At 41.7% G+C, this 25193-nt stretch overlaps 1 protein-coding gene and 1 long non-coding RNA gene across 2 annotated transcripts in view; one reads left to right on the forward strand and one right to left on the reverse strand.

Moving 5' to 3' along the window:
• The window catches only part of LOC306807627, a 356348-nt gene that overhangs the window by 69071 nt on the left and 262084 nt on the right, over positions 1 to 25193 (reverse strand). The window lies entirely within an intron of this gene.
• CHL1 (cell adhesion molecule L1 like) overlaps positions 1 to 25193 on the forward strand; it is a 120650-nt gene that overhangs the window by 24439 nt on the left and 71018 nt on the right. The window contains exon 2 of the mRNA XM_079317334.1: positions 5635 to 5715. The gene's annotated coding sequence lies outside the window, so the exon portion shown is untranslated. The remainder of the gene's footprint in view (positions 1 to 5634; positions 5716 to 25193) is intronic.

Consider the following 25193-nt stretch of genomic DNA (forward strand, 5'->3'; position numbering starts at 1 on the left):
CAGGTTTGAGCATCAGGAGTTGTTAAAAGCAGAGTGAAAGCTGCCTGTACCTCGGGGCCATGAAATGCAGAATCATTCTGACCCACAGGCAGGTGCTAAGTGTGCCAAATTTTACCTCAGTGCTCTCAGGCTGCTGGTGCTGTCACAGATTTATTGACCCAGCAGGGGAACAGTGGCAGAGGTGATTCTGCCCCAGTCCCAGGTTCCCTTCAGGGACAATGAGAACACCTGGTGTGCCCTGTAAATCTGAGCTCAGCTCGTGTGTGTCGTGGGTTTAACTGCTGAGCACTCACTGATGGTGTGAACATGAAACCTGGGGGATTCTGCACAGACCTTGACATTTTCTGCAGGGAAAAAAAATTGTCTTTGCTGTTCCTGGGTAATGACAGGGCTCAGAGAGAGGCTGTGCAGCAATGAGAATTTGCTTGGGTGCTGGAGCCAAGGTGATTTTCTGCTGGTAACTATTCTAACAGATTTTAATGCCCTACATCCATGGTATTAAGTTCACCTCCTGAGTGATGGACTGGCAAAGAGCTGTAACATTTCTCATGCCTGAGTAATTGAGGATCCAAATCTGGCCCAATAGACTTGATTTACAAAAATGTGTTCATGGCTCCCTTCTTTTGCTGGTGCATTAAATCACAGGAATTGTCAGCCCACATCATGGGATGGCCCCAGACAGCTGTGATTAGTACTGCAAGGCTCTCTTCATATTCTGATAGCACTCCCAGTAATAAATAAACAGGTATTTGAGCAACTTGTAGCACTGTGCTTGGAGTAATTATGAGCTTTATTCTGTATGTGCCACACAGTAGAAACATATTTTTATTAATCTCTTTTTCCTGGTGGGAAAACTTGAAATATGGGCAAAACATGTCTACTGAACTAGACTTCTTAATTTTATTCCTGTAAAATTAATATCTCCTACTGTTGCTAAAAAGAAAATAATCATCTTATTTAAGGAACAGAAAAATGCTTGTGTTGACTCCTCTCAGCACTGCATCTTTGCTGGGTTGTTTTCAAAATGCACATGGGTAAAATTACATAGAGAATGTTTGTTTCTTTATTAAAGGGTTTCTTTTCTCTCTTGTAGTTCTTTTTCTCAACCCATATTAATTTTATGTACTTGGTGTTGGTCAGAAGACATCACTGTAAATACTCCCCTTAGCACATTTGCATTGATGTGGGATCCATAAGCTGTAAGGACCTTGACCTTTTGCTGGGAAAGTTTATCCACTTCATCTCATGCTATTTTCCAAGCTGGTTAAAAAAAAATTTAAAAATCCTTTTATTGCTTGACAGAACCTTCTCCTTGAAAACCCTTCAGCTGTTGAGATGCACAAGTGCAGCTGATGCCTCACTGGTGTGCTGGAGCTGATGGGGACAATGCCCAGCCCTGGCTCTGGAATTTAGCTCCTTTCATCCCTTTGCCACCCACACGTCCCTGAAATAGGATCAGCCTTAGTGGGGAGCAGAGTCAGGGCAGGTTTGGTACAGAGCAGTGCTGTGGGAGCAGGCTGGCTTCAGGAGCAGAGCCAGAGCTCCATCCTGGCCAGCACTCCCCTCCTTTGATGCCACTCTTCTTTCTCAAGTCCTCTGAGACAAATCTGTGAATTACCTTCCTCTGGTTTGCAGGGATCTGCAGCAGGCACAATTCAAGTAGCATTTAAATATTTATTTGTCATTTCCAGAGCATTATCTGAGCCTGACTGGCAGGTTTTTTACTTTGTCATTTGTGTATCTGTTTGGGAGGGATGCATGGATGGCATGTGAAGGGGACATTGCAGCAGGGACTGCTCATCCCTCTTTGTTTGTTCCTCCTGGGCCATCGGGGGATGCAGGAGCCTGGGAAGCTGCTGGTGCCATCTGTGGCATGGCCAGAGGCAGTGGGTGATGCCAGCCCTGCTCCTGGCTCTGCTCAGACCCTGAGCACCCCAGCTGGACATGGGGGAGTGTCACAGCATCTCTGTGCCCTGCTCCTGGCTCTGCTCATACTCTGAGCATCCCCAGTTGGACATGGGGGAGTGTCACAGCATCTCTGTGCCCTGCTCCTGGCTCTGAATAGACTCTGAGCATCCCCAGCTGGACATGGGGGGTGTCACAGCATCTCTGTGCCCTGCTCCTGGCCCTGCTCAGACCCTGAGCACCCCAGTTGGACATGGGGGAGTGTCACAGCATCTCTGTGCCCTGCTCCTGGCCCTGCTCAGACCCTGAGCACCCCAGTTGGACATGGGGGAGTGTCACAGCATCTCTGTGCCCTTCTCCTGGCTCTGCTCAGTCTCTGAGCATCCCCAGCTGGACATGGGGGAGTGTCACAGCATCTCTGTGCCCTGCTCCTGACTCTGCTCAGACTCTGAGCACCCCAGCTGGACCTGGGAGTGTCACAGCATCTCTGTGCCCTGCTCCTGGCTCTGCTCAGACTCTGAGCACCCCAGCTGGACCTGGGGGTGTCACAGCATCTCTGTGCCCTGCTGCCTCTGCCCTTGCTGTGGCACACAGAGCTCATGTGAGGCAGGGCAGGAGTGACCAGCTGAGTGCCTGGAAGTGGGAGCAGCATTCCCTCCCTGAGGAGTGTGTCAGCTCCCTCTGACCTTTGGGGAAACTGAAAGACAGAGTGACTGTACTTGTGGAACAGCAGGACAATAAAATGCCTTTGCAGCCCAGACACACAGAGGAAAAGATTTGATTGCAATTTCTCAGCTTTAAAAATCCCAGCAGATTTACCACACCAGGGCACCTGGCTTTTGATTCAGGCCACAAGGCCTAGGACAGGCATAAATCCCAGTTAGGAAGGGTGAAGGTTTTTCCCTTGTAGGACTCAAGGCATGAAAAACCAACAGCAGGCTGAGTTTGCAGTGCAGACTGGAGACAGGTTTTCTCATTGACACAGAGCTGGTTTCAGTTATTCCTCTGTGAAATAAACCCCATGGTCAGTTTTAAAAATTTAGGAACTTGCTGCAGCCAGAGAGCCCCAGCAAGAGAGGCCAGAGCTGTCTGTGCCTGGTTGTTCCACAGGAGGAATGATGATCCTTTCCTTCCCTTCCCCTGAAACCACCAGGGCTGCTATAAATTGGCTGGTTCCAACAAACCCAGAGCTGTAAATCAGCTGATGGATACTTGTATAAATCTTGTATTTTTTCCCCAAGTTTTCCTGCACTTTTTACTGGAAATGTTTTTGATATAAACCCTTTCCTTCAATCTGACAGCTTTTTTTCTTGCCCATCCTCTATCCATACAACCCACTAATAACTTCAGCCCCACAGACCCCCTCTCCAGGAAATGCCATTAAGATTTTCTTTCAGCAAAAGTGAGCAGCCCTTCAGAAATCCTTTATCAGGCCTGGTATTTCCTGTTGTGGTTTGCCTCTTGCTTTTCTTTATTTTTTTTCCCATGGATAGCTGTAATTTAAAGCTTACAAGATCGATAAGTCCAAGATGCACAGCCTAAAAGGGAGAAGCAGACAAACAACTGGTAAAGATAGGAGACAGCTGATGGAAATGAATTCAGCTATAAAGCATTTGAGTTACTGTTCTCTGCTGTGATTTCTGAGAGAGATTAAAAAATAGGAGAAGGGAGAGATACAAATCATTCCCTCCTCCCTCAGAATCTCAGGTTGAATAGTGTTGAATTTCCTTTTTTTTTTTTTCCACCATGCCTCTACATAAACAGGAATTTTATTTTTTTTAAATATTATTATTTGGAGGAGAGCTTTTAATTAATTGCAGGAGAATTGGCTTAATAGAGAGCTAACTGGGGGAAATGCAATGGCAGGAAGTCTGGACCTGATGTAATAACAGCATCTTGTCTTGAGCTCTCTGAATCCAGCCCTGAAATGCTGAAAATGGCCTCTGTTTGTGGCAGAAGGGTTTTTCCACTCTGCTCTGCAGCCCTGGTGATTCTGCCTGGGGCTGGGTTGGGGTTTGCTCTGTTTGCCAGCCCAGGCATGTCTTGCAAAGCTTGGAGCAGGCTGGCACAGCTCGGTTGGGCTGTGCCCAGCTGGCACAGGCTGTGGCTCAGGCAATTTGCATTTGGCATTACAAATTGCAGTCACATTGCTCTGGGGAGGTGCAGGCTCTCTGCAAGTGCAGTGCCAGCAGGAGAGCAAACACTGCTGGGCTAAAGCCTCAAGAGAAGTCAAGAAGGATTAAGGTGCAGCTGAAAGTAGAATTAGGGTTCCTAAATCACCACAGAGCTTTAGAAAGTGTTTTCTGTGCACATCAAAACCATGATTTATCGACTGAGGGGTCAAACTGTAAAATGTATGTGCTAGTGAGTTGTGTTTCAGTGAGAGTGCAAACTTCTATTGATGGGGAGATTCTTATAAATGTTCCCTGTGTGCCCATGGCCACAGAAACTCCTCAGAGAAAGGCTGAGGATGTGTGTGGCAATAAGCACTGACATTTTCTGTATTTGCATCTGTCTGTGCTGAAGTTGTCTCTGTTTGCCCCAGAAGATCAGGGGCACTTTGCAATATGAATTTGCTCTGGGAAGGGAGCTCCAGGTGCACTTGGGCACTTTGGAAGAGGGATTGGCCCTGTCCATGGGGAAATCAGTCTGTCTGCACCTGGTGAGATGAGAGCAGATAAAGAGATTATCAAGTAGTGACAAGAAAGAAAATAAGCTGAATTCCTCTTTATCACTTCTTGTCCCTCAAGATGTTTCAGTGAGTATCCTGTCATTCATACTGAGAGGCTGGAAAGAAAATCACTTTTAAAGGTGACCCACAGAGGTAAAAGCAGACCAAAAAAAACGTGTTTATGTGCTTCTTTTGCTCCTGGCTGACACAGGAATCAGTCTGGTGTTTACACTGTGTGGGCTGGAACATTTGGGAGAGCAGGTAAAGTGGGATTTGATCTCCAAAGCCTTTTCCATGCTTCTGCTGCTCCCAGCACACAGTGGAGCATCCTGTGACCCAGCTGTAGGTGGCAATGTCCAGGTCAATGGCAGAGGTGTGTGCTGAAATGCACAGAAATGCAGAAATTGGTCAATGTGTTTAAAACAGGTGGAATGTATTTGAAAAAAAAAAAACCAAAACAACAAAACAACAGTTAAGAGATCTGTTTCCTCTTGGATGTGCTTTTCTTTCACCAGCCTTTTTTATTTCTTTTCCTTTAAAGGAAAGTAACTATTGAAAATCACTTTGAAACGTGTTTCATGTTAGGAGAGCAATAATGTAGGTGGTGATTGATAAGATTTATTGTTTCTGGCTTCGTGTTATCTTGTGATTCTGAGGAAAGCTGAATCTTATCTGTTTGGTGCTGTATAAACACTTAACAGACTTGAGAGAGCTTGTAATGTAAGCAGACAAGAAAGGCAAAGGGAGAGAGGGGAAATGTGCAGGAAAGTGCCTGGTTCCAAGGCCAAAACACAGATTCAGAATAAAAAATCAGATCTTCTCACTTCAGCGTGTTGTTTTCTATTCCATGGGGTATGTTGCTTCTGTTATTCAAATATGGAGAAACCTCTCCTTTTGCAGGTGAATGAAGGGCAAGGAGAATGAGATCAGACAGAAACTCAGCATGCAGGGGGGGAAAAAATAAAGCAAAGGAATTGTACTGATAAAGGGGCTGGTTTTAGATAAATTCAACATATGACATGCCATTACTCAAATCACAATTCTGTCTTTATTTCCAGATGCAGTAAAGTGGGGAGAAGGATTCAGATGTAAAACTACAACCTGGCCATGCATTGATGAGGAAACAGCCACATGTACTGGTTAGAAATGCATAATTTTTCTTTTTAACTAAATATTTCTGCTTTGGATGTTTATTTATTTGCCTCTTTTTCTGAGCCATCACAGTTAAAGTCATTATAACCATTTGATGCCATTTCTGTCTAGAAAAAACTCTATAAAAACACAAACACGTGTGTGTGTGTGTCTGTTTGTGCATGTAGGTATGTTCTGGAATGATTCCCTGGGATTTTAATTCCCTGGAGGGTGTGAACATGCTTTGAGAGCCTGACAGATCAGATGGAGCTTGTTTGTCTTCTCTTTCTGCAGCTCAAGCAAACATTGGTTATTGTGTGGAGCTGAGCCTTAAGCCAGGCTTTATCCTGTTGTAGCAACTAATTGGTGAGGAAATTGTGATTTTACATTTAAAAAAGCCCCCCTCAGTTCTGGAGAAAAAGGTGCTGTGACCATTCTACCCTGATTATTTCAAGGTCAGTGTCCCCTTCTGCTCTGCAGCAGCTGCTGGTGGCCACCAGGGCAAGGAGGGGCTGGATGGATTTCCTTGGATTTCCTAAAAGTGGAAAAGAAGCAGCTTCATGGGGGCACTGCCAAGCTCTGTTCATCAGGGAAAAAAAGGCTTTGGAGTCCTGCAGTTATTTATGGCTTGCACCTCTCCAGGACAGTTTGTTTCCACAGGGACCCTTCCTGTAGGGAGATGTGCCTGGAGGAAATAATCACACTGCAAAGAGGGTTCTGTCTATTTATTTAACTGGTTTTAAATCTTATTCAGGAAAAAAAAAAAAAAATCTCCTGTAATTCTATTTTCTTTCTGTTTGTGGCTGCTGAAAAGGGAGTCTTGGTTACCAATATATGCATTTCCCATGAACTTTTAGTAACAGGAGCTTCAAGGTGAAAGTTTTGCCTATAATGGGAATTATTTACACCATAACTTCCTTTTGAGCTGCCATTTTTTAGGATTTTGTGTTCTGCTTGCTGGCCTTGACTACTGTAGAGAGCAAGTTTCTTGTGTATCTGCTGATGAATTTCATTTCGGGAAATGAAAAATAAAAATCAGAGTGATGAATTATTGACAAAATATAGTTTGTCTGAATAGAGTTTAAAATGTTTTAGGGTTTTTAAAAAATTATTTTCTTATACCTACTGATAAATGGATTTTTCCATTACAATCAGTGATTGTTCCAAGTAGAAAATAATTTACTAATTTCTGATTAACCCCAGCTAATAAGGCAGGCAGCAGAATCCAGCTGCTGTGCAAGTCCAGATCTCCATAAAATCTGGTTATATTTCCATTAATCTCATTGTGGGAGCAGCTCTGACTGAAAAAACTTCCTGGTGTGGTTGGGAGTTGGCTGATCAACTTTCCCTCTTTCCAGACCATCCAGCTGGAAAGGCCCCATGGAAGGCTGGCTGGTTTTTGGGTGTGAATGAAAAAGAAGAAATATTTACTCTGCTTTTCTTGGGGGAAAAACACACCTCCAGAACCTTCTCCTGCCTTTTATCCCCAAACCTTCTCCTGAAGGATTTATTTTGTTTTTCTCGGGGGTCAATCTGCATTATCTTTTCTTCTTGTACACCTCCAGAACCTTCTCCTACCTTTTCTCTCCATACCTCCTCCTGAAGGATTTATTTTGTTTTTCATGGGGGACAATCAGTGTTGTCTTTTCTTCCTGCACACCTCCAGAACCTTCTCCTGAAGGATTTATTTTGTTTTTCTTGAGGGACAATCTGCATTATCTTTTCTTCTTGCACACCTCCAGAACCTTCTCCTGAAGGATTTATTTTGTTTTTCTTGGGGGACAATCTGTGTTATCTTTCCTTGCACACCTCCAGAACCTTCTCCTGCCTTTTATATTTTCTTTTTTGCACACCTCCAGAACCTTCTCCTGCTTTTTATCCCCAAACCTTCTCCTGGGAGGGTGTCCCCTGGGCTGAGCTGTTCCATTCCCAGGGAGGAACATTAGAAATGCAGGTACAATATTCCAAGTTTCCTGTATGGAATCACAGAATCATTTAGGCTGGAAAGGACCTTTAGGGCCATCAAACCCAACTGACTGAGGCCACACTAACCATGTCCCCAGGTGCCACCTCCACATGGTTTTTGGATACCAAGGAGGTCCTGAGCTGGAGCTTGGCTGTGCTGCAGTGTGGATGTTTGCAATTTGGATTATTTCTTGCCTTTGGATCCCAGCTCAAGGCACCCACTTTAGTGTTTCTGTGCTGTTTCCTCTCTGGCTGAGCTGTTTCTTGGGGCAGGGATCAGCCTGGTGACCTCCCTGCCCTGCATGACCAGAGAATGAACCCAGAGCCATTCAGATGGGGCTCCAGACTGGAGTTAATCTGTGCTGCCCACAAATAACTGCATTTACTCACACAGGGCTTTTATTTATGCATTTCTCCTCTTTGTCAGAGAGAGGAATTGTAATTAAGATTTCTTTGTGTGATGAACTCCCTATATTTAGTGCATTGCTGGTGAATCTATTACCTTTTAAAAGATACTTGGCAGTGGGAAAGTTGGTGATCTTTCATTTTCATTGAAAATTCAGGGCATGGTATGTGAAGCTGTGTTTATGAGGAGGGTACATGGTCCTGTCATTTTCTACTTGCTTAAAAGCTCCATAAGTGGTTGAGGAAGCTCCCATCCTGAGGAGAAGAAAGGGCTCATTAAAAAGATTAGCTCATAGAGAACAAATTAAACTCCAGTGCCCTGCATAAAGATTATAATAACTGTAATAATAAATGAATTAATAATGCATTAAAGGAGAATTCCTCCAGTCAGCTTGTCACACACTTATCCTTGAAAATTGACTTCAGCAAGGAGTGTCACATGAGCTAATGACCTTAACTGATGGATTTGGGATTTTTCCACACTCCACATTCCACTCAAACCCATAGTTCTGTATTTTTGGCAGTTAGTTTTCTGCATAGAGAGAGCTGGGTATGGGAAACTCTAGTTTTAACCTCAGGTAATCAGAATTGGTAAATCTTGAGCCCTTGGAAGGGGAAAAATTGGCAATGCAGTGCTGGAGGCTGCACAGCTGCACCAGAGGAACATCTTGGGCTGATGTGGGATGGAAAATTCATGTGAAGCTTACAGAGAGTAGGTTTAAATCAAATATTTGGAAGAAATTCCTCCCTGAGGGTGGGCAGCCCTGGCACAGGTGCCCAGAGAAGCTGTGGCTGCCCCTGGAGCCCTGAACTGCCCAAGGCCAGGTTGGATAAAATAAATAAAATAAAAATAAATATGAAGGTTTTGTTCCCTCTGTTATCAATATGAAATTACCAGGATTTAGGAATTAATTACCAAGTACAGCACTGAAATAAGAGCCATCCATAGGGGTTTAGTTGAGGAATTTTGGGTGCTGAGGCATCTCTAGACTCCACAAAAATGAGAGTTTGGGGATTTCTGCTGTCTCCCCTGGGTCAGGGCTGAGTTTCTAATGGTAATTACACTGGGGAAAAATTGAATCGAGGGAATTGATTATCCAGACATGGCAGGCCAAAACTGGTTGTAAAATGCATCTTTAGGCAGCTGGGTACCTTTGAAATTAATCCATTATTCACTCCTGAAACCCAAACCTGCTCCTCTAAACCCAGGCACTGCTGAAGATGGGGTTTATGTGAGCCATGAGGTGCTTAATTTTTAGAATCCTGAAAGAATTTAGGCTGGAAGGGACCTGGGGAGGTTGAAAAAGGAATTTTGGTTCTGGAGATTATGGGGAACACTCACCCTGTTCCTACAGAACCATGGAATGGTTTGGGTTTGAAGGGACCTCAAAGATCATCTCATTCCCATCCCTGCCATGGGCAGGGACATTTTCCACTTTTTTCATCAGCCCAAATTGCTCAGTTTATAATGATAATGTCACACTGGTGCTTCTCTGTGTCCCCAGTTACACCTGCAAACAGGTATTTGTAGGTGTTGATTTAACACTCAACTTTGCCTGGGAAAACATGAAAGCAAATTCCTTCTGGGATTTCTTTATTTTTTAATTTGCAAATAATTGAAAAATTCATCTCTAGTGTTTTGTTGCTTTTATTGGAAGGGTATTTTTAATAAAAAAATCTCATTCAGTATGAAAAGGACAACATCAATGGGGTTCTTATCAGTGCTTTGCATCATGTTAATACCAGAGCCAGCAATGAGCTGTGCAGGTATTATACCAGAACAAAGGAAATTATTGCAGGGATTTTATCAGAGAATATTTTCAGCTTGCTTGTCAAGCCATGCAATATGTGCTCTGCTTTATTTGCTGGCTGGTGTCAGAGCAGCTGATCAGGTGCTGGAGTTTGCATAGGGATTCTTTTCCCTCCCTGAACTCGTTTGCTTTGGCACAATATTTGATTCACACCAGGAATACAGTGAGATATCAAATAAAAGTGATGCATTAATACCTGGAATTGTCACAGCCCAGAGGAGTGCTGCCTCTGCCTCATTTGAAGGTGCTGGGAGTAAAATTCTCTTTTTCAGCAGTGAGTTGTGCTGGATTTTGGAGCAGCAGTGGAAAAGGAGGGAAGCTCAGCCCAGCCCTGGGCTGGATCTGCTCCTCCAAACCCCCCTGATTTCTGCTCTCAGGGCAGCACAGTGCTGAGGTGTTCTTAAATTCCCACTAACGAGGCTGGGCTCATTAGCACTCTCATCAAGTGGCTTTCAGTTGCTATCAGTGTGACTTGGATTTGAATTGATGACCTTGAGATAAAAGGCTTTTTATTCTATTACCCATCTCCTGAGCCATCAAGTCTTTAATATGCAGTGTAAAATCAGTTTTCAGATGGTATTTCTTTTAGATAATGTTGTCATTTGTTACTAATGATGTCTGATTTTGGGTGCTACAAGCTATAATTGTGCACAATAGTACTTTTGTTATTCCTATTATTTCAGATTTATCTGCTGTATTACCAGACACTTGTAGACACAGAGAAAATAGATTGGTAATAGAGTCTAACCCAGTTCTATATAAACGAGTTAATAAAATCACATAAAATACAAAGTTAAATTCAGCATCATCAAAGCTCACTGTTACTTCAGTAAATTGAAGTATAAAATTCTTCTTTGATGCTGAAATAAGCTTCCCTGCAAAATGCTGTATGGGACCAGCAAATGTATGGAAAATTAAGGAAAAATAAGTAAAAATATGCAATAGAAACATCACAGCGAGGAAGTTTATTACATGCCACCCTTTTCCTCATGAAGGCTTTTCCCTGAAGATAATATTAGAGAAGATCATGTTAAAAACCCAATGTACACAGGAGTGTTAGAAATATAACAAGGGAGCTTTTCCTATTCTGGTTTTATGTCACTGTGTTTGTTTGGAAAAGACCAAACTGGGAGCACTGGGATAAAGAGGTGCCTTTGGGGAAAGATGCTTTGGGAACTCTCAGGTGTGGTCAAATTATTGTTGAAAGCATCCAATATGAATTTGAAAAGGAAGACATTCCAAGGTTGGTGCTGCAGCAGGCAAATTAAATGGTTTTGTTCCAGAGGAGATAATAACATTTCTCTAAGATGTTATTTATTGGGTTTTGATGCTAAAAAAATAAGAGAAAAATGTAAATCTGGCCCAAATTTGGAGGAGTGAACCCTCTGGCCAGCAGTGGTGGTGGTGTCAAGGTCATTTTAGAAGCTCCCAGCAATGGGTCACAGCATTATCTTGGAGATAAAGTATGAAAATGATTAACTGTACAGCTCAGACAGCTTTCCACACTATCTGTCCTTAATTTCCCTCTCAGTGAATTAAGGCAGCCACTGGTGGTGCTCCCAAAGTACAACTGATTGGAGCCTTCTTAATTAAACCCTGTCACGTGCTGGAATATTGCTGCCATGTCCCTTTTCCAGCTCCCTCTTCATGGAGTGAGCAAACATCCTCCTTTCTAGGTCATGTTTTCTGAATCTCACATATGGATAATTACCTCCTGTGTCCTGTGCTTAACATCTGGTGATATTTCCCCAAACACCATTTATGTCTGGCAGCAGCCTCTCCTTGCTGACTCATGCTTGGGTTTTATCTTTTATCCTTTCCAACCTCTGTTGCCTCTGCCTCTCTGAAAAAAAAAGTATTTTAAAGCTTGTCTTTGGTTATTCAAAATAAGTAATTTTATTAAATTATCTTCATTATTTCAGGTTGTTTTTCAGCCTAAGTGTTGTTCTTTAGGATCCTGGTGAATTCCTCCCATTGTGTATGACTCATGAAGTCAAAAACCTGTGCTGGTGTAGGCCCTCAGTTTGGAAGTGGAAAGATAAAAAAATAATCTTTGAGTGTGTTTATTGTCAGTGTATACTCACAAGTTGTTGAATGGATCTTACTGTGAGAAATTTATTCTGTTTGTCTACTCAAAATGTATCACATCTAATTCCTTCCTGTGATAAGGTAATTATCCTGAATTTTTTAAAAAGGGAAAGATCAAGTTGACATGATTAGAACTTCACATCTTGGCAGTTTCTTCTCACTTTCTATTCCTGGAGGCCTTTATAATTTTATTCTTTATTCATCTGTTCCTGGTTCTTCCAGTGTTCTGAATTTAGGCTTATGGAGACCTCCCTTTTTCCCATTTGGAGAAATAACTGCTTTGTTTGACCATGTCTGACCCTCAGTTATTCCCAGAGAGTGCTAAAAACGAATTCCTGGTAATTTAAAGAGAACTTCAGCAGGTCCAGAAGTATTTCAAAAGGAATTTAATCCTTAGTGATTTATCCAGATTTATCTTACCACACAATCCTCAGCTCTCTGCTCAGGTTGTTGTCCAAGTCCAAGTTAAAATGAATTCCCTGAAGGGTCTGGTCACTGTAAAACATCTTTTTGTGAAGAAAGAGGTTAAAAAAGATGTAGAAAATGCCAACCTTTTGTGATTTGCAGTTCTTTGCCTGGCTGTGGCAGCACTGGGGTGGTGACAAGGAGATGCTCACAGAAGTTTTTGTTTGCAGGGAGCTGCTGTCCCCTCCCTGGCACTCTCTGCTCCTTAGGGATGCCTGCAGGGATGCCAGGATTATTCCCAAATCCCCCCTGGCAGCAGCAGGAGGTTTGGAAATCACTGCAGCTCCTGTTTCTCAAGGTTTTCCTCCAGTTTTCTCCTGTCTTCTTACAGAGCACCTCACCTGAGCTGGGCCTGACAGAGAGTGAGAAATGTCTTGGGGTTTTCTTTAAATGCTGCTGAGCTTCTGGCATGTTCCCTCCAAACCCTTCCTGTCAGCCCCCACCATCAATTGCTGCAGTAGGAATTATTCCTGAGCAGCTGTAGGATGGATTGTTGTTCAATTCACCAACAGCCCGTGGGTTTTAATCTGTTTATTTGGCTCTGCCATCTCCTGTGGCTGCCTGGAAATAGGATTTCCAAGCAGGCAGATATCTCTTGGAGAATTCTCACTTTGCATATTCCCTCACTAGTCCATTAAAAAAAAAAAAAAAAAAAAAAAAAAAAAAAAAAAAAAAAAAAAAAAAAAAAAAGATAAAAAAAAATCAATTTCTTCTTAATACTTCCATGCTAAGCTTAGCATTTTTTTTATCCTGCCAGAAAGAAAATGCTTGGTTGTGTGTGAGCCTGGCAAAGCAGGACACACTGAGTTATTGCTCAGTGGCCTGATGCACCTTTTCCCCTCAGTGTCATTGTTCCTCTGTCCCTGCCCAGGGCTAAAGGCAAGTACAGAACAGGGGCTGTTCAGTGCCTGGGATGATTTGGATGGAATTTATTATCATTAGCAAGAAGGGCAAAGCCAGTTGCCACAGGAGTTCATTACAGGGGGATTATTTCCATATATACATATTTCCATATATACATTTCCATATATACATCCATAGATATACAATATACAATTATTTCCATATATACATTTATACATTATACATTTCCATATACACATTTAGGAAGAGTCAGCCACAAGTGCTGTTACCTCATTAAATTCAAGGATTTGGGTACCATGATGGCTCTCCCAGATTTAACAGCCACAGCTTTTCCAAGGCTCCTGGATGTGAGAGGGATCCTGGCTGGATCCTGGAGGGCTGGAGCTGGGAGAGGACACTGGGATGGATGGATGGAACTGGATTTTCCCTGGTATTCCCTGGGTTCCTCCAGCTTTGGAGCTGCCCACGAGGTCTGTGCTGTGACAGGGCTGAGGGGACACAAAGGGACACTGTCTGTGCTCACAGCCCTCGTTTGGGAGTTAATGAATGGGCACCAGGGCTGGGAAACCTCCTCCACTGGGCAAGGAGAGCTCTCCTCAGAGTTCCTGCTGCTCAATGATTTCATTTGGGGTTTGCTGTGCAAACTGGTTTTGGGGGAGGGATTGTTATTTTCAAGGATGCTTCATACATGCATTGGAGAAATGCTTATTTTTCTTAATTCTTTCATGAAATCCTGCAGATTAATGATGCAAAAAAGGCTTTTTGATCATCTGTTGAGCTGCTGTGTCCCTACAGGGGTGGTTGTTTTCATTAACCAACTCGGGTTTACAGTTCCACAATGCAGATTTATGTTAAAAAGTCAATAATAACCCTCGAGCACAAAATAACAGGGAAAGCAATTCTCTCCAGGTAATTAAAAATGGAGCCTTTCTGACAAAACAAAGTTTTCTGTAACCTGTGAACCTAAAATATTGTTTTGGTTTGCCTGCCATCCCCAGTCCCTGCTGTGGCAGAGCTGGTGCCTCCCCAGCAGCAGGAGATACTCCAGGGTTACTCACAGCCCATGTTCTGCACAGCCTGCCTGGGCTGCCAGCAAATGTGCTGAGATTTGCCACTCAGCTGCTCTCAAACAGAATTTGCAGTGTGTTTTTTTCCTCAGTGGAAGCACTGGCTGGAGTTTGTTTCTTTTGCAGCTCCCCTGCTTGCCAGGGGTGGAGGGGTTTGTGTAAAGAGCCTCATTTCCTCAACAAGCTGTCCCAGAAAAGAGCATTTCTTTTTATTTTTTATTTTTTTTTTTTTTTTTTTACCTCTGCCAAGGAAAAAAAAAAAAAGCAAAAACCCCAAACAAAAAACCTATTCTCATTAATCCAGTCCATTCCAACATTATAAACTTCATTCCCCCAGTCAAGATGTGCAGTTTTTGCCAAACCCCTGCTCATTAGGATTTCTGTCTCTCTCTGAAGGGTTTATATTTGAGTTTTTAACCTTCAAGAGTGTTGGTGAATTCCTGGGAAAGGAGTGTTTTTGGGGTCTCCCAACACCTCTGGTGCTGCTGTCCTGTCCCCAGGGCTGGTGGGTGAGGATGGGTCAGTCCCCAGGGATTGGATAATTCAGCATTTTCCAGTAAAACTCTGAAAGCCCAGCCTGGCATTGAATAAATGACAATTTCACCCTGAAGATGCTAAGATTTTTACACTTTAAAAATGAGACATTTTAACATTGAAAAGAGACATTTTTACTTTTAAACCCAGCAATTTGGGAAGGAGTGGCTTTACCAAACATTTCTGTATTTCAGCCTTGCCAAGGCACTCGTGGAACACCAAAAGAGCCACATTCAGAAAGAACTGGCAAAACTTCCTGCTTGTTACTTGCTTTGCAATGAGGAGCAGCTCTTGCTGCCACTCATTAAAGGATTTCTGGAACACAGACATTTGTCTCCTCCAGGGCTGCTAATGCTTTTGACAGATTTTTTTGAAGTTCCCATCACGAGCTGCAGCCTTTGGTCTGCCTGAGGATTGCTGGCAATGGCCAGATCTGAAACTTTATTTTCCCTTCTTGCAGGAAGGATGAAAGGGCAGTGAGACAAGCTGCCTGGTGTTGGGATTATCCTGAGTTTGGGTTTCTTGTGGTACTGAGATTTTCAGTCTTCAAATATTAAATTACCATCACTGATTCTTCACCTTGCTGTGAGATGTGCCCTTTACAGATCCCAGATGTGGAATTATGTGTAAAATAATAAATATTGTGTTCCATGTGCTCAGGTAGGAGCTCTGCCATCCAGGGCAGATATCCTGATCCTCAGGGACTAGAATTCCTGCTCCAGTACTGGGTGTACATTTAGGAATGTTATTTTGGTATTAATCTCTCTATTTGGTATTAATCACATCATTGAGAAGTGTAACATAAGGAATTACCTTAATTAGTGCTTAGGGATTGTTAATTTGTTACTGTTTCTTTGGAGGAGGTTGTCCAGTTCCCTGCTGGGTTGTCCAAATTAGTGACCTGGATATTATTTCCTTGTTTTACAGCAAGATATGGAACCAGATCCCTTTCATCCCTCGGGTTTGGATGAATCATCAGATTTCTCTGATTCAGTTGGGTTGGGTTTTTTTTTTGTCTCCAAATCTGCCACTTTCACCCATCTGCAATCTTTGAAAAGATGGATAAAAGTGTTTCCAGGCTTTTATCTCCTCAGGAAGTTGCAGAGAAGCAGCAGCTTGGTAGCAAAGGCAGGTGCACACTGAGTTCTGCTAGAAAATTCAGAATAATCACAAATGATTTACTGTCTGGAAATGTAATTGATAAAAAAAGCTGCCATGCATCATAAATTAGTGCAGGGTCTTCTGGTGAATCCTGAGATCCTCCTGGAGGGAACCTGATCCTCTCTTAATTTGCAGGTTCAGGGTTGAAAAATGAAGATGTAGAAATATTTCATGAAATTGTGTGAGAGACCTTCATAGCCTAGGATGGACTTGTTGGAAGTGATCTTACTTGAGTGTTAATTATTTACACAATAATTACTCAGAGTTTCATGTTACTTTCAGTTATTTGGCTGCATATAATGTATTGATAATAGAACCACCCCAGAAAATTAAGGCAGATGTAGGGAATGAGATGCTAGTAACAAAAAAAAAACAAAAACAAAAAAAACCACAAAACCACAACAAGCAAACAAAAAAATCCTTGGAGAAGTTTCAGATAACTCTTGAGAGTCAGAGGCAGAAATGAGCAGAATTGAGGAATTAATTAAAAATATTTAAAATATAATTTCTTCAGCTGTAACAGAAGATGGAATTTATGTCTTTCTTGGCCAAGTTCAGCTGACTATCTTTAAGAGGAGTTAATTGAGATAGGGCAGAAGGACACACTCAGATATTTTAGGATCACCCTTTCCAAGTGCCAAACACAGGAAAATCTGGTGCTAAACGCTTTTCCCCCAATAAATGTGGTTCTGCTGCCATCTGATCCATATTTCCAGCTCCAGGATGTGTCACCCTGCAAATTGCAAAACCCGGGATTAAGAAATGTGCCTTGAAAATGTGCCAGCCCAGCTCCTTAAAAGGCTCCCAGAAAAGATGAGTCAGTGCTTAAATGGCCACTCGGTGCCTCTGCAGAGCATTTCAGGTGAAATCCCCTGGGATTGCCAGAAATCCTGGAGGGAAGGAGGAACCACCAACCCAGGAGCAGCATGAGGGGACAGGAGAGGAGCCAGAGCCACCCAGAGCAGTGAGGAGGAGGAGGAGGAGGCTGCCCCAGGAAGGTCTGGAATATTTCTGAGCTGGTTTGGGTTGATGTCCCCAGAAAGGGGCAGATTTTGTGATTTTTTGGTGAGATTTTGCCTGGCTCGGGGTGTTCAGGGTTGGGAGTCCCAGCACTCTGGGGAGATGTTGGAGTGTGTCCCACAGGGCTGAGCTGGTGGTTTTGGTTTTGTCTGTCTCCCCTCCTCGTCCTGGTCTCTTTGCAGCTGTGCAGCTCAGAGGTTATTGCACATCTGGGGGTAAGGTCAGGGTTTGTCTGTAAAGGCAGGATTTCTGAATTCTGCTCTCAGCCCAGATGTTTTGTGGGTTTTGTTGTTGCTGTTATTACTTTTTTTTTCTTCTATCTCTTAGCAAACCCTGCTTGCTCAATCTCTCAGCTGTTCCTGATGTCCCCTCAGAGCTGAGACATCTCAGTTTATTCTCATTTGCTTTGTGCTTTCTGCTTCTTAAAGCACATCTAAAACAACCTTTACTGGAACAATTCCTTTTACCTTTCCTGCCTCCTGGGCCAGAGAGGAATGAGATTTTTAGCCAGATGTTTGCTGCCCACTGGGTTTCCTTTGCTGAGTGTGTTTCTGACGCATTCAAAAACTCAGATTCAGGTGCTTTGTGGGGACTCTCAGAAATCTCAGATTTGTCTGCTGAAAATCAGATTCTCTTCAGCACTGCTTGGATTTTTAGTGTCCCACCACAAGCATTTGGAAGGTTGGACATTCCCAGCTGGCAGGAGGAGGTGCAGTCCCAGGGCACTCCTGGATAATCAGCTCCAGATTTGGCTGCTCTGGGATGTGCCAAGTTTTACCTGGCAGATTTTTTTTTTTTATTATTATAATTTCTTTTTGGCTCCTTCTGAGGGAAAGCAGCTTCTTTTTATCTGTGTAATAAATGGGGAGAGCTGCACACTGAGGCAGTGCCCTTCCAGCTTCTGAAGATTTATCCAAATTGGGCTGGAGCTTCTGGTTCCTTCTGGAGGTGAGAGTGAAACTCTGCTGGAATCTCTTGATAACTTTGATTTTACCTAAGTGATGATTATGCCTGGGGCTCTAGATGGACAGAAAGCAAATAGGCAATTATTTTTTTCATACAGACATCCTTGTAAGGATAAAAGTTTCTCATTTTCACATTGAAGAGGACTCTGTCTTTTGTCATGAGAGCTCAGACTAAAAGAACATAAATATTTTTTTAACATTTTCTGTATACTTTTTTATATCTTGTTGATTTTTGTTTCTTTTCAGTTTCTTCCCCAGTGTTATTTTTGTCTCCTTTTTACTTCTTTTTTTTTCCCCCTTTTTATCCCCCCAGTTTTGCTGCAAAATCACAGGTTTCCCTAATCCTTCCCCTAATCACCAAAATTTTCAATTCATTTACTTTTCTCCTTTGGCAACTGCATTTTTTTTGCCACTCCATGTTATTACCAAGTTTTGTTCTTCCTCCTCTCTCCAAGCTTTGCTCCAGCAGAACTTCCCAGCCCATCTCTGCTTTATAATTACTTTACATTTCTTTATGGCTCCTCTTTAGGCAGGGGAATTGCATAAGTTAATGTGAATAATAATAATTATTTGGAATCTGTCACTGCATGGCTGCTGATGAATAATGCAGATACTGCTCTGCTGCTGGATGCACTTGTTGGGGATTTTTGCCTTTTTCTCCTCATCACCTGCCTTGAAGTATTGTGACATTGGATGACACAGACAAATCTGGGTTCTGTAATTAAGGTTTATTTTAATGATCCTGGAAAATGCTCCATTTTACATGTTCTCATGGTTTAAATGTGGTTTAATTAGTCCCCCAGTTTTCCTTTCTGCTCAGTCCTCTGCTGACATTTCTCCAAAGGAGTAACAGGATAAATATTCTCCACAGGAATATCAGTAGGATAAAGGTTCAGAATGCCCTACACTGACATGTTTAGAATTTTGTATTAATGATGATAATTTTGTGCATTAGATCAATGAATTTTTCCCATCTATCTGTGGAAGGCCTGGCAAATACCACTGAGGAAGGAAGTTTAGTGCTTATGGATTTGACTTTTCTAATAGAATTCACTTTATTTTCCATTTCCATTGGGGTGGTTGGGATTTTTTTCCACTCCTGCTTCCATAAAACAATCTTTAACTCACCTTGTACAGGCTTTTGCAGAATCCATGGAATATTTACAGAGAAAGCTCAGCTTGGTCAGGATCTTCCTTTCCCCCCCAGTTTGCCAGCAGAGCTGCTGGGCTAAAGAAAATTCACTTATGAGTGGTGGGTGAGGAAATTGTGAATATTCAGCTCATCTATCTCAGCTGACACTGAGCTCTGAGAGAACTGTCCAAACAGATATTTGCAGACTGGCTCTCCTTCAGGCACCAAAACTTAAGAATTTAATTGTTTTGGTTGTCTTTTTATTTTTTTCCTTCCATCCCCTCCCTCTTTTTTTTCCCCCTGTGGCTGTTTAATATTAAAATGCTGCATCTTGTGGTGGGGAAATCAGCTTTTTCTCCTCATATGCTGTGGAAAAGGACTAGGAAAAAAAAATTTGGTTGGTTGTTGATTCTTCCTATAGGAGAATCCTTTGAAGTTTAGCAACTCAACTTCCCAAAGTCACAGTTCCCACTCAGGGATGATGTCTGTCCCAGTAAAAACCACCTTGGTGTTCCCAGAACATAATGAACTCAAAATGTATTTATTGACTGTATGGCTTGAATGCAAAGATCTTTAAAGAAAGAAAGTGGCCAATTTTCCCAGCACAAACATTTATAGTGGGAAGAAAAAGTTGGAAAAATTAAATTTTTTAGCTTGAGGCCAAACAGAGAATCACATATAGGATGAATCAGATGGATTCCATGTACAGAATGCTGGGAAATTTGCTTTGAAGCATTAATCAACACTTTCATGTTCTGATTTTTAGCTTTGTAATTACAATCATGCAGTATTTACCAAGTGTGAATACTTCCATTGCAGGGATTTGTTATCAAATTGGATGTGGGGCTTAATTTAGATTAAATTCAGGAGCTCAGTGTCTGGAAATCACTCAGGACTTTGTGCCTTGTAGGCAAAAAAGTGCAGAGGAAGAACGTGAGAAGGAGAGGAAATAAACACCCCAACTGCAGAGACAGCAATACACTGATTTTTCTCTTTTAATTAACAAGAAGGGTGCAGGTATGAGAAGAGAAAGAAATCAGTAAATGATGTAAATTCATTGCAAATCAGAGGTGCACTGAATACTCCAGCAGAGTGCTGTGGAAGCTGGGTTTAGGATCATTATTAGGCTGAGCCTAAGTAATAAGCATGAAATATTAATTAGGCTCCTGGCATCTCGTGAAATAAAGGTGCTTAAGAAATGAAACTGAGCCAGATTTCGATGAAACATTTCAAACTGTTTTGTGCTGACACAAAATATTGACTCCCCAGTCCTTTAATGCAAATAAATCAAATTATTAGGGATTAGTGGCCAGGTTGGAGATTGAACCTGTCCCCTGCTCACCCCTCCACGTGGGACCTGCAGTTGTGTCCCCTGCACTGAGCACTGCTGCTCTCCAGGGTCAAATTATCCCTAATCTTTGCTGATGTGCTCTGCAGAGGCTCCTGTGGAGAAATCTCTGATCAGTAACAGGATATGCAAAGCAAATAAAGCATTTTTACTCTGGCCTGGACATGACAAATGGGAGCTGAAATCTCAGGTGGCAGAGATGCTCTCTGAAAATCTGACATGTCCCAGGGATGGAGACTTTGTGTTAGTGGCACTACATATTTCTTTTTGCTTTTGCTTAGAGTTAGGATTGAATGTACAAGAGATGGATTTTTGTGTTTGGACTTAGCTGTTTATTGATTTTTATTTATAGTGCAGAGAGTTCTGTAGTACTTTTGGCTAACAAGCCAAAAGCAAGAAAATGTTGGGGTATTTTGCCAGTTACAAGGACTTTAAAAGCTTAATTATTATATATTAGAGATATAACTCTAATATTATATATATATAATATATATTTATAGTTATATTTATAATTATATTTATAGTTATATTTATAGTTATATTTATAGTTATTAATATATATAACTATAATATTGACTTCATAACTAAACACTTGTGACTTGCACTGTAGTGCTTTTTATTTAACTAAAAACTGCCATCTGAAATTATGAATAAGAAGGAACAAGAAGGAAGAAGTTACCACCCAAGAACTTCCATTTTGTTTTATATCTGTGACTATATTTTAAAACCCTAAATTCCAAACTTTTTTCCATGTGATATCCTTTTATTCAAACTACACTTTATCACTCAAATTTGGAAGCCTTCTCTAAAGCATTAAGTCAAAACCATTGTTCCTTTAGAAATTGCTGAATACCCTGGGCACTTACTCTTATTTCTTGGGGTTTGCCCAGTTAAATTCATCATTTTTACATCACAGGTGCTGTCAAATCTCTCAAACCTCCCTGTCACAGTTGTGAACTGGTACAAGGCTGATTCAAGCATCCTTTTGTTTGTAATTAAAAGCCTGAATTTCCTGGCAAATTTGCAACAAATGCACCTCAAAATAAAGCTGAACTAGTGCCTCAAGGCAATGGTTTAATGTGATTTTATTAGAAGAGCCCTGTGTATCCGTGGGAATTCCAGGATTACATTCACTGCACGCAGGTCCCATCCTGAGAATGGTGTGAACACCAGCAGGTGTCCAAAGGATGGAGGAGAAGCTGCCACTGAAAATCCTCTCAGATCATATCAGATCTGCCAAAGCTGCAATTTGAATTTCTGCCTCCCACCCAAGAGCCTCTCCTGAATTCAAGACCCCCCCCAGTGATTTGGGGAAGGGCTGCAGGGGCAGGTTTGAGGTTTGCAGTGCACATCAGGCTCAGCTGAGCTCCAGGTGTGTCTCCACAAACTCCTCCCAGAGCTGCCCTGCCCTCAGCTCCCCCTCCTGCACCACAAATTGTCATTAAAAACCACTGGCCCAATTTCTTCTTTCATTATGGATGACAAAATAAAACATTAATAGGTTTTTTAATATGAACTGGGAGTTAAATATTCATTATTGCTTATTACTTCAATGTCACTAAGCCTTTGATGTGCTGGGAGTCACAAACTCTTCTCCCTGCTCTCCACTTGTGCCCTTTTAGCTCCTGAGTGTGAAGGGCTTTGCTTGTGCCTTAAATTAATAGATTTTTAATTATATATTAGTTATATTATTAATAGAACTAATATAACTAATATATTTATATTTATATTTTATGATTAATATAAACATTAATATAAATTAATATTGAATCTAGCCCTGCTCTTTCTCAGTTTGAACTCATCACCCCTGTGCTGTTCCCACATACTGTTATAGATTCTTATAATGAAAATTGCATCTTATGGGTCTGGACATTTTCAAGTCCAAAGTTCCTCACAGGCAGGTAAAAGAGAATTCTTTATCAGAGACATGATCTCCCCTGAAAGAAACTGCACATTCTGCTGTCTGTCTGATGAAATATTTTGCAAAATGATTTAATTTAAAGTTTAATTTGAAAGGAAACTGTCAGGTGTGCAGTGCTGCAGACACCTGGGGAGGTGGTTGCTGTTCTCTGGTGGGCTGGAGTTTGCCTGTGACTAGTAAAAAAATCAACAGAGGTTGAACAAGGGATAGAATGAAAGATATTTTCATTTCATACAAATAAAAACTTCCACAAAAGTCCAAATTTCTGACTCAAATGCTGATTTCTCACTCCTGGGTGTTGTGTTTACAACCAGGAGCAGGGCAAGGGTGAATTGAGGATGCAGGGAGGAGCTGGAGTAGCACCAATCCTAGGGACAAACTTGATGAAAAAATAATACAATCAATTAATAGATAATCAAGTGTTAATAATTGAAATTGAGCTTGGCAATGAGTGTTTTTAATATTTAAACATTATTCTGATAGATGAAGATGAATCACTATTGCCTGTCAGTCAGGGGGGATGCTGGGGGCTGAAACCCTCTTGTATTCAAAATGTATTTCCAATGTGTTCTCTCCATTTTTACAAACATTCAGGGAAAAGAGCATCAATATCTGCAGTGAAATACATTTGAAAGGAGTTGGGGTTTGCTTTTGGTGGATTTTTTTGTTTGTTGGTTTGGTTGGGTTCCTTGTTTGTTTTGTTTTGGTTGGTTTTGGTTTTGGTTTTTATGGAGGTTTTTTTTTTTTTTTTTTTTTTTTATTTCTTTGGGGGTTTTTTGTTTTGGTTTTGGGGTTTTTTTTTTTGAGTATTCAGAGGATGTTTCTGCTTCAGGTGGCAGGGCAGCAGCAGAGCCTGTCCTTGGCTGTGACCCCACAGATTTTGGGGTGCCCTGCCCATGCTCAGCTCTGCTGGGCCAGTCTCAGGTGCCTCTGGTGCTGATCCATGGCAGTATTTTTTCATGGAATATTTTTCCAGCTGCTCTGGCTGTTGGTGTCAAGATGAGCCAGGCTGGCTGTGACACTGAAATCTGAAATAAAAGGAATCCTGAATAAAGTTGTTCCTTCAGGTGTAGGAATGGAATAGGTGAAAGATGGATTTCCAAAGTGATGACTCTTGATTATTCCAGCTATTTCTCCTCAGCACATTTTCATATGAAATCAGTTTTCTTGCAGAATTTCAGTTCTATAAATTGCGTCAACTAACATTGCAAAAAAGTTTTGTTGCCTATTTTATTCATCAAACCTGAATGCAGGTATTAGAATTCCTCACTGGTCTGGATTTTTGCTAAGGGCAAAATTAAATTGGAAAACTCAGTAAGCACCAGGTCACCAAAGGAAGCAGAGCATAAACTACACAAGTTTATCTTGGAATAAGGAGTAAAGAAGGAAGCATCTTAATCTTAGATTCTGGATTTATGCATGCATGACTTTTCCAGATAATTTTAACCTCATAAATTCATAGCCATTAATATATTTCAGTCTTGAAGCTCTTTAGAAAAAACTGTTTCTGTTGTCCTTGTTCCCTTTTCCCAGTTCCCCTTTCAACTCTAAATGCAATTATTTATTGGCAGCACTTTGGACTGCAGTAGTTGGTGCTTTATTCAGTGACTCTGCAAAAAGGGCTGGGATAAAAATTTGGACTCAGGAGAGGTTTTTGTTCATGTCATGGATAGGAGGTCTACACTTCTTCTTGGAGAATTGTTCTTGAAGATATTTATAGGAAAAGGTGATTGGAATAGTTTGGAAATGAGGAGTGTGCAAAGGGGGAAGGGCTCTGAATCTCTGGAAAAAATTCTTTATGAAATGGCATCCAGTTTTGTGTTCCTTGTTTTCCCTCCTGACCAGTCTTAATCTTATTTTAATTTTATTTTAATTTGGTTTTTTTTTGTTTGGGGGGATGTGTGGTAGTGGAGGTGAGTGTTTGGCAGACAATAAACCATGTAATGACAGTGATTAACATTCACAAAAGGTAATTCAGCTGGGAAAAACTCAGCAAGTCTAATAAACACTTCCACAGGAGGATCTGCCTCCCAGGTTCTTGAGGGGAAATACACAAACCACAAAAAGAAAACCCAAAACCTACTCTGGGATTTTCAGATTACCCTTGGGGACTGGGCTCACAGATTGCTGGTGTTATTAATTTGAGCAGAGCATCCAAATCCCTGGAAATATTGGTTCCCATCACATCAGGTGCCTGGAGGAGTCAGGGTTCTGCAGGGAGCAGTTCCTGAGAGCTCAGAGCTTTCAGCCTGCTCAGTCCCAAGGTTTGAAATGAGCTGTGCTGGGTGAAAACCCTGAATTGGGAGTGAAATAGAAATTCAGGAATGTTTGCTGTGCTTTCTCAGACAGCTTTTAGCAGGGCTGGTCCTGTGCTGGCTTGGACAAAGTCACCTCTGATTGTCTGCTCTGGGCTTGTCATCTGTCACAGCTGCTCTGTCTGCTGGCCATCCATGTCCTTTTGGACAGATTTATGTCACACCCATCCCTGCACCATGACCAATATCATAGAAACAATGAAGGAAGCAGATGCACATTATTTCTTAATTATTATTACTTTATTGCCAGCTATAAATAATTTCTCTTTTTTTCCTCCTCCAAAAGCAGGTTCCTATTTGTTTTCTTTTTTCCTTTTCTTGTTGTTACTCTAATGGGCTGTCTCAGCTCCACAGCCATCAGAAATCTTGGCTTGATGAGGCTGCTATAAAACATTTAAAGATTTAAATTATAAACTCAGAGGGAG

The sequence above is a fragment of the Erithacus rubecula genome (genome assembly GCF_903797595.1).
Source record: "Erithacus rubecula genome assembly, chromosome: 13".
Taxonomy (NCBI): Eukaryota; Metazoa; Chordata; class Aves; order Passeriformes; family Muscicapidae; genus Erithacus; species Erithacus rubecula.